At 34.1% G+C, this 15,422-nt stretch overlaps 1 non-coding gene across 1 annotated transcript; it reads left to right on the forward strand.

Annotated features, from left to right (window-relative positions):
* The first annotated feature begins 568 nt into the window (after positions 1–568).
* LOC125369377 lies at positions 569–675 on the forward strand. Its single transcript, XR_007214935.1, has one exon. It is a non-coding gene; the product is annotated as a small nucleolar RNA R71 (small nucleolar RNA).
* Positions 676–15,422: the final 14,747 nt, after the last annotated feature.

Below are 15,422 nucleotides of genomic sequence, written 5' to 3' on the forward strand. Positions count from 1 at the left end.
CTTTTCCGGTAGAGGAGGAGCTTGTGCGAGCCCAGTGAATGTTCTTACTGATTAAGTCTCCGAAAATCAGGTGGACCACAGAGCGTTATTGTTCCTCCAACTGAAGTTGGGATGATTGCGCCACCCGAGTTGTATGTATTCTTTGTAAGGATCGTTATACGCCTTGGGGCATTCCCATATAGTCAACTGCTCAACATCGGAAGACATAGCGAATTAGATGGAAAAGTAGTAGAGGATGAAGCAAACATACCTCCCGTGATGCAGTTTGCACTATAATGCGGGCCACCACAAAACTCGCAGCCAACGTTCGCTGCATGAACCGGCATTAGAAGCTCCACTTGAGCTGCCAAGGCTGCTATAGAGTCCACTTGGTTGACCACTCCCTGTCTTCCTGGTCGGCTCCTAGAGGATTGCCACTGATAGTTGTTCATGGCCATTTCCTCTATCGGGGTTCGAGCACCGCTCGGGCGTCTTACTATTTAGCGCCCCACCTGCTGCAGCATCCACCATCTGCCCCGTTGCAAGGTTCAACCCGCTGTAGAAGGTCTGAACCTGCATCCACACTGGCAATCCGTGATGTGGGCAGCATCTCAAAAGATCCTTAAACCTCTCACATGCATCGTACATGCTTTCATCATCAAACTGCATAAAAAAAGATATGTCATTTCTAAGTTTTGCAGTTTTAGCGGGAGGAAAATACTTGTATAGAAATTTTTCAGCCAACGCCTTCCAGGTAGTGATCGTCTGTTGTGGAAGAGATTGCAGCCATCTCTTTGCTCTGTCACTCAAGGAAAATGGAAAAAATCTCAGCCGAATGGCATCATCGGTTGTTCCATTTATCTTGAATGTGTCACAAATCTCTAAAAAGTTGGAGATATGTGGCATTGGGATCCTCGCTGGGCAATCCTCCAAACTGCACGCTTTGCTGGATCATCTGGATAACATTGGCCTTTATCTCAAAATTGTTGGCCGCTACAGCAGGTCTGACTATACTCGTTTTCGTCCCATCTAAAGAGGGTCGAGCAAACTCGTACATGGTCCTTTAATCATCATCGGCCTGGGGGTTGAAGTTCTCCATTGCGTCAACTCCTTGAACCTGAACTATAACTTTGTCCTCCTCCTCAACTGCCTGCAAATGTCGTCTCAATAATCTGAGAGACCGCTCCGGGTCAGATAAGGGTGCTATAGGATCAGGGTTAGAGCTCCTAGTCATATACTACCTGAAACCGACAATCAAACAACCACCAATCAATTAAAAATAATATAACAATAAATAATAAAAAAAATAAAGAATAAATGAATAAACAAACAATGACTAAATTAACACAAAAATAATTCACTCTAGTTCACCTTTACTGTTTCCCCGGCAACGGTGCCAAAAACTTGATAGGCTCTTTATGCAACCTACACCTAAGGCAGTGAACCTACCGATGCAGCCTAGCACTAGTGAGTATCAAGGTCATATCCCTGGAGATTGGGTGAACCTAGAGTTACTACTGTTTACTATGTTATCTAGTCTGAAATAGGGTGTGAAAGTTCTAACATACCAGTTAATGGTTATGAGTGCAAATAAGTAAATGAAGGACAACGAACAATCAAAAGACAATTGCAAGGAGAGAAACAAACCCAAAAGGGAGCCTAAGTGATGGAATTCTAAAGATGGATTTTATGGATTGCCAATCTTACTTACCTGTGCCTAAATCCTGAATTGAATCCCGGTTCCTCTCTCGAGCTTACCGAATTTCTAAACCTGCACTAATCTAATGGAATCTCTTCCTATCGGATTACTACAGATTAGCATTAAGTACGATTTAAAACTATTAAGAGTTATTAATTCTTAATCCGGCGAGTAAATCAACCTTATCTCTAAGTGTTAACTACTAGTCCTTATTATTCAATGTCCAGTTGTAACAAGAATTTCTCAATGTCAAGAAACAACCCAATAAACAATTAATTCAACGTCTCAAATTAACTGAATCAAACTTTTATTACTAAATAGTAAGAAGATTGCAAGAATGACAATTATAAAACTAACACTTAAGCATAATCCATCAACAAAGGTGAACCCCAATGGGTTCAAAAGATCTAGCTACTCATGTACATAGTTAAAGCAATTGGGGAACAAAATTAGGAAAAGAAAATTAAAGGCATGTACACCCTTCTCTTTCAAGCTGAATGAAAAACCCTAAATTTGCAAATTCGAAATCTCAAACCCTAGTTGCCTCTTGCTTAATTTGAGAACCAATCAGCGAACCTCGCCCAATCTTCAATCTATGAAGGGAATCTGATTGAAACCTTGATCCAAGTCTCCTTTTTTCTTGGTTTCAGCTCAGAAAATCCTTAGAGAGAGAAAAATTAGGGTTTTGGACATTCTAACCCTAGCCCCCCTTTTTCTTTCCTTTCTTCGTTCTTTTAATTATTCCCCCTGTCGCCGCCAACACGGCCGTGTTCTTGGCCGTGTTGGGGACACGGGTTGGTGTTCCTGGCCGTGTTACTCTCTGTGGCCGTGCTCCCTAAGAACTTCCGTTTCTTTAATGTTTTGATGCACGCAACACGACCGTGTTGATGCCGTGTTAGGAACACGGCCAGTGTTGAAACCAACACGGCCATGTTCAGCTTCCTGATGCTCGTACTTAGCTCGTTTCGGCAGCTTTGACGTCCAATTATGCTCCAATTCTTTCCTTTTTCATTCTTTGACTTCTTTTGGACCTAATGCACACAAACAGATGCATAGGGTGAGTGTTGATACCAATTCACATCCAAATATCCATAAAATCGATCTTTCTCGATTGGAGAACCCACACTTGGAGGAGCTTAATAAGCAAGAGATCGATGACTTCTTTCTGGATTAGCACTTATGCTCAATGGAGGTGACTAATGCTATTCCTTGGTTTTCTGATTATGCTAATTATTTGGCTACAAGGGTACTCCCAAAGGGTATGACGGGCCAGCAAAAGAAGGAATTCTTTGCTGACTTGAAGTACTACATTTGGGACGACCCCTTCTTGTTTAGGATTTGTGCAGATCAAATTATCAAGAGGTGTGTATATGGGGAGGAGGTCATTCAAATTCTCAAGCATGGTCATGAGGGACCGGTTGGTGGACACCAAGCTGCAAACCATACGGCCAAGAAGGTTTTGGATGTTGGTTTTTATTGGCCGACTATCTTCCAGGATCCACGAGCATATGTCTAGGTTTGTGATGCATGCCAACGGTCAGGTAACATTTCTGCCCGAGATGAAATGCCCCAACATAGTATACAAGTGTTGGAAATTTTTGATCTTTGGGGCATTGATTTTATAGGTCCTTTTCCTTCTTCGTATGGATGCAAGTATATATTGGTGGCTGTTGAATATTTTTCTAAATGGCCTGAGGCACAAGCCTTGCCTACTAATGATGCTAGGGTAGTTGTGAGGTTCCTTAAGAGATTATTCTCTTGGTTTAGAACACCTCGAGCATTAATTAGTGATAGGGGAATCCATTTCTGTAATTCTCAAATTGATAAAATGCTTAAAAGATATGGAGTATCTCAACGATTCTCCACGGCTTATCACCCACAAACGAGTGGGCAAGTAGAGGTTACTAATAGGGGGCTTAAGCGCATTTTAGAGAAGACTGTAGGAGCCAGTAGGAAAGATTGGGTTACAAAGCTAGATGATGCTTTATGGGCATTTAGAACTGCCTATAGGACTTCTACAGGGTTCACTCCTTTTAGGCTTGTGTATGGAAAAGGTTGCCATTTGCCTGTGGAGCTAAAACATAAAGCGTTATAGGCACTTAAATCGTGTAACTTTGATTTAAATAGCATAGGTAGAGAGAGGCAGTGGTAACTAAATGAGCTAGAGGAGTGGCGTCAACAAGCCTATGAAAATTCAACAATCTACAAGGTGAAGACCAAACAGTGGCATGACAAGCGATTAAAAGGTTTGAAGGAGTTTAACGTAGGAGATAGTGTGTTGTTATTTAACTCTCGTCTCCGTTTATTTCCAGGGAAGATGAAGAGTTGTTGGTCGGGGCCATTTACAGTGACGCAAGTCTTCCCTTATGGTGCGGTTGAATTGCATCATTCGGAAAAGGGAAATTTCAAGGTTAATGGGTAGAGGTTGAAGCATTATCTTGGAGGGTCACTGGATGTGGAGGAGCGTGTGAATCTGGCGCTCCATTTCTGATTCGAAAAGGATTGAAGTCCAGCTTATGACTTTAAAGAAGCTTGTTTCTTTTAATTTTATTTTAATTCTTTAGTTTTTCCATTTTTTGTATTGATTTTGGTTTGAATTATGTGTGAACTTAGTTTAATAAGGTTTTATAGTTTGTTTTTGTTAAGTTTTATATATGTTGAGTGTATGAGTTAAGGACTTATTGGTTGTGCAAGTGAAAAACAGATTGAGAAAGTGTTGAAAAATCTCAAGTTTTTGCAGTTTCTGGAGCTCAACACGGGCGTGTCCAAGGCCGTGTTAGTAACACGGCCAATTATGCTGACCGTGTTAATCAGCACGGACCGTGTTCTATTTGCAGAAAAATAAATTTTAAGGGGACACATTCACAGAAGATAACACGGCCAGAAATGCCAGACCGTGTTGGAAACACGGAGGCGTGTTGTATCAACACGGACCGTGTTCAATTTATGGAAATTAAATTGAAGATGGACACGTGCACATAAGGTAACACGGGCATTTATGCCACACCGTGTTGGCAACACGGACCTGTGTTGCCTCAAGATGGGCGTTATCATAAAAATTGGTACGTTACCACGTTTAAGTCCATTTAACACGGCCCGATATCCAGACCGTGTTCATGAACATGGCCCCATATTGATAAACACAGGCGTGTTCCAGTCATTGCCTATATATACGAATTCATTTCAAAAGGGCCAAAATTTTGGCAAATTCTCTCAAACTTGCTCTTTTCTCTTTTATACTCATCTTAAACGCTTTGGATATTGCATTTTTCAAGTACTCTCCATCCTTCACCTTCCATTCTTTGTTTTTGATTTTTGGTTATAGTTTGAATTTGTGTTTTTGGTATGTTTGAATGTTTTTGTGTTTGTGTGTTTGTGTGATTTTGGTTTTGAATTTTGTTTTTGTTATTTAGATAGTTCGATTCAAAAAAAAAGTTAAGGATTAGAAACTTCATAGATATGAAAGCGTATACAATAATGATGTATTTGGTGAATCAAATACCATGGTCTAATAAAAAAAATTCTGATTAGTTGATAATATTGGTTGATAACTTTGTGAAAGATTTCTGTGAAAAGTTTCATTAACTCCTAATTCATGTCGTGTAGACCTTATAGTTGTGATGTGGATTGAACTTTCTTTGCAGGGCATTGAACGGTTTAACTTTATTGAGTTAAATCATTCGGTTTGTCCATTTTATGCTGTTATGCTGCCAAAATTTCGTTGATCCTTAGCACTAAAAATTTATTTTTCAGGTACCATGTCTACTAGACGAGGATCAAGAGTTTACAAAAGGAGGCGGACTGATGGTTCCTCTTCCTCTCGACCCTCAGGCATTGCACCGATTGTTCAGGTCTAATTAGACCACCGCAACGCCATAGATTCTTACTTTTCCAAGAGCAGCCCACCTTCGAGCAGAGATACCAGTCGATGAGGCACAAGGATTTGGAAAACGGGTGTAGCATAGACTGGCCAGCACTAGAGATAGTCAGACTTCCAGCTGTAGTCCGCTGATACCTTGAGACACCCCTGTTTCAGCATTTTTTTGAGATAGTTGAATTGACATATAGGGATTTGACGGTGGAGTTTGCTAGCACTTTTTTCTGTAGAGCCAATTGTGGGACTTTCAACAACCGGATGCGATCAGTTTCAGACTAGCAGAGCAGACTTTCACGATGAGTGTACAATAGTTTGGGGTACACTTGGGTTTGTGGATTGACGAGGATGTAGCTGGGGAGGTATATAGTCGCTGCATACACACGCCTATTGTGTCATACCCGCATGGGGTCAGATTTGATGAAGTGCTAGCGATTCAAGGCGTCTAACACTGACGCGGTACTTGCATGCATTGCTGACTAGGACCATCACCGGTAGGGGAGACAGCTGTGGTGTAGTGACCCAGCCGGACCTGTTTATACTCTATAGCATGCACCAACACCAGTTAGTCGACATGGGATACTTATTGGCCAGACAGATCAGTGCCTTCTGCAACAACTCAAAGAAGGCATTTTTCTATTTTTGGACTTACATTACTCGGCTGGCTAGGAGCTTAAGGGTTTTGGAGGAGGCAATACCACATCTGATAGAGCTGGGGGTGATGGAGACTTTGGGACTTCCCGAGTTGGTTAGTATGGGGATGGTGACTCGTAGGTAGGGTCCGCTAGGACCAGAGTATAGACTGAGGAGTGCTCTCTTGGAAGCACGCAGAGAAGAGCGACCTGCCCCACGAGCCCCTAGTACACAAGATGTTCCACCCCCTTCTTCTGATATTCCAGAGCCTTCCTCCAGACCATCTACTTCTTCAGCTGTTCTAGGACTCTCCCCAATTGAGTTTATAGTGCTGCAGCTTAGAGTGTAGAGGTTGGCAGAGGAGCAGCAGCAGCACTTCATTCGACAAGAGGCTTTTCAGCAGGATCTTTTACAGCGTCAGGCTGAGTTTCAAAGCCAGATGATGGCTTAGTTTGAGAGGCAGAGGGCTATGCTTCAGGCCTTGATTGAGCAGGGAGGCAGGTTAGAGGCCTCTATGGCCCTTGATATTTTTGATGATATTTTTGCTACAGATTATGTCCCTGCTAGTCCACGGAGTCGGGTTCCAGTACAGAGCCATTTTGACATCCCTCTAGCAGATGATCCAACTGACCCTTCTTTTCCGACTGAGCATCCTCCAGAGCAGCCTGACGAGCCTCCTACCGACGCTGTTCCTGCTGACCCATGACTCTGCGGTGGCGCTACTTCCGACCCTCGGTGACGGCCACTCCTCTACCACGGACCGTGGCATACGATATCCCTGATCATGCACCTCTTTTCTCTCTAGAGCCATAGTCAGGGCAGTATTAGTTTTTTTTTCTTCCTTTTTCATTTCTTATATTGTTTATTTTTGTACACTGAGGATAGTATGTCCTTCAAGTGTGGGGTGTGTGGTAGTTATATACACTTGTTTTCTTGTATATATAATTTGAATCCTTTTCTAGTGTATATATCGTATTTTATTTATCCCATCTCAGTTATTTATTTATTCTTTGTGCAATTTTTTTGTAAAATTTTGAAATTTTTTCACTTTATTTCGATGCTCTTACTGTTGACTTGCTTTTGAAATTCTATTTATGTCCATGTGATCGGGTAAAACTGATAGTGTCGAGTCTTGTGAAAGAATGTAAGTTATTTAGTTTGAGTTTTGCACTAAGTTGCCTTGGTTTATTTAATTCTGTTTTGATGATTTTTGTTTGGAACCTACTCAAAAAAGCACACTTGTGAGAAATTGAGATTCAATTGGAAGCATACACTTTATATGTTTTTATTTATTTCTTGTTGAGAGTGCCAATTACTGTCTTTACTTTTAGAACTTGCTCGGTAATGCTTATGAGGGCCACAAGGAGAGTTTAATACTTTGGTATGATAGAGGCACTTAGGTTTTTCATTCTAGCCAAATAGCCTTCATTCGTTTATTGATTCATTAGATAACCCCCTCTTTCATCATTTCTATCATATTTCATTACCACTTAGTTTTATTCTGTTTTGGGTTATGATTTTGCATATGAGTTGTTTTTATTGGGAATTTTTATTTTGGGAATAGCGTTGGAAACTTGTAGTAGCTTCCATCAATCCAAGAGAAATTCACTCTATTATTTGAATGTTTCTTCCCTTATATATATATATATATATATATATATATATATATATATATATATAATAAGAAGAATAACATGGAAGGGTGATGAAAAGAAAGAAAGTAAGTGAGCTAATTGCTTAATTGCTTTTGGGAGTTTACATTTTGACTTGGTTTCTATTTCCCACCTTGGACTACGGTTCATTGTTTATCCCTTGTGATTATTGTGGCTTGTGTGCAGGTCATTTATCTCATTACAGAACACCATAAGTTCAACTCTTACCAAATTTACCTACCCCTACCTAATCCCCATTACAACCCTTATAAAGACCTCTTAACATGATTGTTGACTCTCCATAAGTGGTAGGAGTAGGATTTAAGAGCAAGCATATAGTAAGTAAGGTAGTAGTTGATGCATTGAGCGATTAAACACTACCCTTTCTGGACAGAAAATCAAAAGGAAGAAGGAAAAAATTGGCTCACCTAAACGTTTTCCTCTTTAGCGCCACACATAATTGACTCACAGAAAGGCAGAAGCAAGAATTGGCTCGCGTAGACGTTTTCCTCTTTAGCGCTCTCTTTTCCCATAACTGTACCACCATTGCTCAGTCTCACGTATTTTTCTTTTCTTTTTTACTTTTTTACTTTTATTTTTGCTGGGTAGATTGTTGGCTGCAACTGTGAAAAATATTTTGTTTTAAGGATTGTCATCTGTAAAATATTTTTATGCTAGCAGTAACATATATTTTAATGGTTTATATTTAAATATTGAATGAATTATTATATTTACAAGTGACTGAATTGCAAAATATGTTGTTCAAAAATGTGATTGCAATTCTAATTCAGATTTTCATGTTACTTTCTTTAGGTTGGTAATCATATTTTCTCTAAATATATTTGATTAAAGATGAGATTAAAGTTGTATTTTTAAAATTTTTTAGAACCGAAAATAGCACCGAACCAAACTGTATTTAACCGTAAAAATTGGTACAATATGGTATGGATCTTTTTATGTTTGGTATGGTATTGGTACTTTCAACTTTAAAAGAACTAATATTTGGTATGGTACTGGTAATTTATAGATAACCGAATTGGACCGATCTGTGCTTAGCCCTAGTTGTGCATGTGTGAACATTCCTTCTCCTTTCTTATACTAGCATGATTTTGACCATTTTTAATAATTATTAAATTTAAGACAGCTAGTGTGCATATTATGTTTCCACTTTTAGTTCTTTGTATATTAAGCAAGTTCAGCAGTTTGACTTTCCTCCTATTAGAATCTCTTGGAGAAATTTTAGGTACTTCCTTTCTCTATATCCAATTTGTCTTATATTATACCTACGGTTTTATAAATATTTGTATAAAATTGTCTTTTTAATGATAAAATAAATTTGTATGATTATTATATAACACATCAAATGAGTAAGAGTTGGTATAAATTGAAGTGAAATATCTTCCATATTATTCAGGAATATGACACAAAAATAGCACATTTAGATTGAAATTCATAATTATCATATCGATCCAATATGACACGATATAAATGATTTTGCATTATGAATTGACATGTTAACCTGTTAAGAATACATTTGAACCAATTTATATAATAAGATTTAATATATTTCAGCACTCTGCATATTAAGATATTAGTTTATTAATATTTTTTCTTCTATACAGTTTCTTTTTCGTTGTTATATTACATAATGTACATAATTTTTATTTATTTTATTAAAAATTTATTAATTTATTTAATATTTAGTTTTTTTTATTATAGAGAAAGACTTACCTAAACTTAAAACATCACTGTTTAGCATTTTCTTATGATTTCTACTCTATTTCTTTTACGTTGTATTTGATTGAAATCCAATTCATTTCATTTAAAAGAGAAGATATGAGAAGAAAAGAAAAATAAAAATACTAAAATTGAAAGAGATATTTGATGTTATGTAACTTATGAATATGGAATTCATTTGAAAATTATTATTAGATTTTAATTTAGTTATAACCAATTTCATAAATTTAATTATGTAGAATTCTAAATTAACTTTTATTTCAACCAAAACACATACATAAACTTTAATTTATAAATAAGTTATATAAATTTTATAAATTTCAACCAAATAAAATGTTAGAGTTTAATAGAAATTATGAAAGATATTTAGATAATAGTTAGATAGGAATTATGATTTACCAAATTTTATTTTTTAGTCAACCAATATTTTAATAATAATAATATGGGTGGAAGGAAAAAGAATTTAAAAAATAAAGCACTTTAGTACAAAAGGGTCTACCATAATGGAGTATTAACAAAAGTAGGCATCACATAGTAGAAAATGCGCAATTGCATTAGGAAAAGAAGGGCCAGAAGCATGATACACTATGTATGGAAAAGAAACCATTGATAGAATCAAATAAATATAAAATATACGCACTTTAGTCCACCTAAACGCATGTTTCACATTTGAAGTGTAAATGCTATTCACTATTCAAAAAATATAATATATAATATATATATATATATGTTAATGACTTTAGATGTTGACCATGTGGCATGACTTGGTCAATTAATGCATAATAATTAATGGCATGTTTTCTCTACATACTAGCATAATTCTCTAATATAGGTTAGGTAGGTATGTATTTCTCTTTTCTTTTTTTCTTTGGTTGACTATGTTTGACTTTTTGTATAGAATATTTAGATAAGCCTTTCTCCATAATCTTTAATAATTAATTCCTTTTATTTGATTGAAATCAATTAAAAAATCTAAATGAATTTTTATATTTGATACATTAAATAATAACTATAAAATTCATTTTAAATAAAATAGATATTATGTTGAAAATAAATTACTATAAGAGGAATATTTATAGAAAGAGAAAAGATGAGAAAAAGAGTAAACTAAAATAATAAAATTAAAAGAAGTATTTTGGTCTTATAAAATATATTGACTTACTATTATAAAATTTATTTGAAACTCTTGTTTATTTTATTAGAATTTAATTTAATTATAATTAATTTTATAAATTTAATTATATAACATTATAAATGAATTATTATTTTGACTAAACACATAAACTTGACATTTATAATTAAATTTTATAAAATTTTATGGATTTCATTTCAACTAAAAACATTGTAAGAAACATTCAATATTATAAAATGAGCAACCAGCCTAGTTGATATTTTTAAGAGTGTAATCCAGTTCTGTTGAGTCCAAACAGTGTTAAACACAAGCTCAACTTGAGTACAAAATTTGAAGTGTTAAAATTTTATTTTTAGAGCTTGAGTCAACTTAATAAAATATTTAGAAAGCTCAAATCAAATTTAATAGTAAGAAATATATAATTTTTAGAATTAAACTTTGAATATACTTGATCGAATTCAAATAAATGCAATTGAGGTCGACTTGGAAATCTAATTTATATAGAATGTATAATGATAAAATAAATCAATTAAGGTTACAAGCTTGTCGATTTCGAATAATGAATTCAAATTTAATTCAATAAATGATCCGAACAGTTCGATTTTATTAAATCAAATCAATTTCAAGTCGTTAGCGAGTTGGTTAAGTTATTAATTATGCTAACAATATGTTAACAATATCATAACTACAAGTCTATCTTTAGTTTCATATCAAATCTTCTGTTCCCGTCTTTTTCTTATCAAATATATTAAGGCCGCACCTCGATTTTACTGCAGTGCTAATGACTATTGGCTGCATATAATGAGAGAGCTAAAGGTACAGAATTAGTGAGTGGATGATGATTTCCGCAGGAGTTGGCAGTTATAGCGTTAATGTTGAGATTGCGGTGGTGGCTTCCGGCAGTAATGGTGCCGGTGGAGGGCGGTGGAAGTGCTCTAGGTGGTGGTGATGGGTTACGTGGATAACCATGTGGCGAAGGTGATGGTAGATAGAGGACAGGTGTAAACTTTTTTTAATTTATTAATATAATTTATTAAAATTTTTATAAAAATAACTCATAAAAATAATATTTATTTGACGTATCATATAATATTTTTATAATTTTTTAATTGTTAAATATTAATATATATTATATAAATGATAAAAAAATTAAGGCAAAAATAAAAAAAATATGTATCATTTTTCCGTCCATAAAACATAATCCTGGTAATAAAGTAGTGTCATATGTCCATTTCAGCACAACTTGTTCTTTTCTTTATAATAACATTTTATTTTTTTATTAATTTATGAAATTGGGAAAAACTTGCAATTGCGAGAGACTCTTCAAGCCAGCTAATAGGCTTTTTCCGTACAAACCCATTACGGATCCTATTTCACAATAAGAAAACTGAGTTTTTAATGTTGACTAAAAGGAAGCTAATGAAGATGATCTTTCAAACTACAAATTCAAAGTTTAGAGTTATATTAACCAAAGGGTTTGAATAAATTAAGTATATCACCTCATTTCTAAATAAATTAAATTAAATTAAATATTGATATATAACATTATTTATTTAATATTATATTTTTATTGATTGTTAATTTATTATTATTAATTATTTTATTAAAAATTCACCAGTTCAAATGCAACAACTAATAGATAATATCACATGTGACTATATATATTTTTATTTTTAAATAATGTGGTAGACGGAATCTATTTAAGATTTTCTTTTAAATGAATTTATTTTTTCAATATCTATTGCGAATAAAATATTTGAATGGTCAAGTGGATCACGTACCATAGTTTAGGAACTTGGCTGTATTTTAGATTGAGTTGCAATTATCAGTTTAAGCTGTGTATTTTTTTTCAAAAATATAAATATTTTATTCAGTGAAATAAATAGTATACCTTAATGATAAACGATAAGAAATTAATAACAATAATAAAAATATATATATAACAAGAAAGGGAACTTTTCCTTTTAATCGCTAGCTTGTACTCGATGATTTTGTAAGACCATGAATCGATTTTAGAGATGTCTTTAAATGAGTCTAATTGGATAAAAATCAAGATAAATCTATTTCTCATTCTTACTTTGAAAAGAGAAGGATCTATAAAGAGATTTAACACTTCACTTAGGTCTATTCTTTTAATAAAAAAAAATATATATGATAGAATTAAAAGTTGTGAAAAATTTATAAAATTCTACTATTATTTAGAAAATTGAAGGTTGGATTTATAAGAATTTAAATTTGAGAAAGATAAATTTAGGTACAAGAAAAACTCCTAAAAACTTCTTAGCCTTAGACTTTTTAAATATTATTATAAATTCAATAGAAGATATAAGATTATATTTCCAAATTAAGATTCTTAGTTGATTAATTTTTCTAATAATTAAGCATTCTTATTTTAAAAAATTAATTTTCTTATTTTTCTATATTAAACTTCTAATTTTTAATATGAAAATAACAGACCCTGAATGAAAATTCAGCAATTTGTCAGGTTAAAATTTTAGGATTAAAATCATTACCAATAAATTCAAAGCCCATCATGTATAATCACTAAGAATTAATAAATTAATATATGCAGAAGCATACTTGAATCTATAATGATTGATTGCGCTCTAGAGGCGTGTGGTTAGCCTTCTAGATCAACACATATTTAGTACAGAGCCCTTTAGTTTTCTTTGTAATTTCTAACAGATGAATAGGATGCTAGTTTAGAATAAAATCCTACATGTGACTTGGGAACCATAACCACTATATATATAGAGATAACAAAATCCTAATGTTATCTTTTGATAATTTTATTTTAGCCCATCATAAAAATAGAAATTACCCTTATATCTCTATACATTAAAGGCCCATATTCTATCAGACACATTAGAGTCCAAATTACCTAAACCTTATTAGATCACTTTTAATTAGGCTCAACCTTATATGACAATCTGCAATATATAATTATTAATATATAAGCCCAAATTTGGATTGAGGATCCAACAATCTCCCACTTGGGCTATATGTATATCCTTATAATTATGCATTGCCCAAATAACTGTATGAGCTCAGCTTTTGCTGTCATATCTGAAATGTATCTATAACCAATCTGGTCCATCAACTATACCAACATAGGATCAAGACGGCCTTTGTTACGCCTTTCGTAACTCGACATATCAATGGTCACATATGCTGACACAATCAAATGACATGGATCATGATGTGGATGTGTAGCATGGAAATTTCATTTAATATGATCTTAACTTATCTATTTCTAACTAGTCCACCTTTAAATCTTAGTTAGATCAAACCATACCAAACTCAAAGTGTGAATAAACTGGAACCTTATTTTTACAGAAAACAACCTTAAAATACCATAACCGAAATAATTGAAAATATATCTATAATATATAAGCATCTAAAGTTATAAACTCTCACTAAAGTTGAATATCATCAAATGACATGACACTCATATGAGCAGTGTGCTCATGAAACATCTTGGGTGACAATCCTTTAGTATGTGGATCCACAATCATGGGGTTTGTCCTGATGTGCTCTATATACAACTGTGCACTCTGAACTCTGTCTTTAACAACTAGAAATTTAATGTCTATATGCTTCGACTTTGTCGAGTTCCTATTGTTGTTGGAATAGTGATGGGTGTCGAATCCAACAAAAATAAGTTCCTACTCTTCAAATAAAAAAAACTTGTAAATAGTGACAAGTAGGGTCGAATCCATAGAGATTGGTAAGATTTATTTCTTTAACAAAATTTAAATAAAATTAGGGGGGTTTTAAATTTGGAATCAAAACAAATTAAACTAGAAATCAATTAGAAGCAATAATAAAATTTGAGAAGATAAATCAATATGAGAAAACTCCAACCCAAGGTATAATCTCAGTTTTAATTCATTGAATTGATCATTGATGCAAATATAATTTCCAAATCTATTAATAAATTGGTTATAGTTGTTGAGAAGCTCTAACAACCTAATTTATCCTTAATTTTTCGTTAATCAATAGAAGGCATTTGATTAATTCTCTTATTGAATAAACAACCCTAGAAAAGCTTCCAAGATTTAATTTACCAATAGCAATGCAATTTAGAGAAACCCAACCCTAGCCAATAAATACATAAGATGAATTCATTTAGACTAGATCATATATCCACATAACATGGGTATGTTATTCTACCACTAATCATTAGAATAATTAAATAATTACGGATTTAATATTCTAATTTGGCATAGACTATCTTGATAATTGAGTAATAGGCCTTCTCACACAATCAACAAAAATAGAATTCCTAATAGACATAGAAGATACATGAATATTAATAGATTTGAGAAAATAATGAAGAACAATTAAATCTCACAACCCATATCAATTCAAACCTTAATTTACCTTGAGTTGGAAAGAAAAGAGTTCAGCCACACATAATTGTTGTAGAGAAAATAAAGCAAAGAAGGAAAACAATGGATGATAGGAAGAAAACTAGTTTGCAGCCCCCTTTTCTTCAAACCTAAAAAAAACTCTCTTTGTCTCTTTTCATCTTTTTCTTTTTTATAGGAGAACTTGGTCCCTAAGAATTCCTAAAATAACCTTAAGTTGTGAGGGGTTTTTAGTAAATAAACATTCCCAAAAATAAATTAAAAAGTCACATGGCAAATAGTATCACTTTAAGCTTCTTTTCACAAATTCGGATTTCTGGAATATGCCGCGGGCACGCCCTAACTG

Source organism: Ricinus communis, chromosome 2 (assembly GCF_019578655.1).
Source record: "Ricinus communis isolate WT05 ecotype wild-type chromosome 2, ASM1957865v1, whole genome shotgun sequence".
In the NCBI taxonomy this organism is placed as follows: Eukaryota; Viridiplantae; Streptophyta; class Magnoliopsida; order Malpighiales; family Euphorbiaceae; genus Ricinus; species Ricinus communis.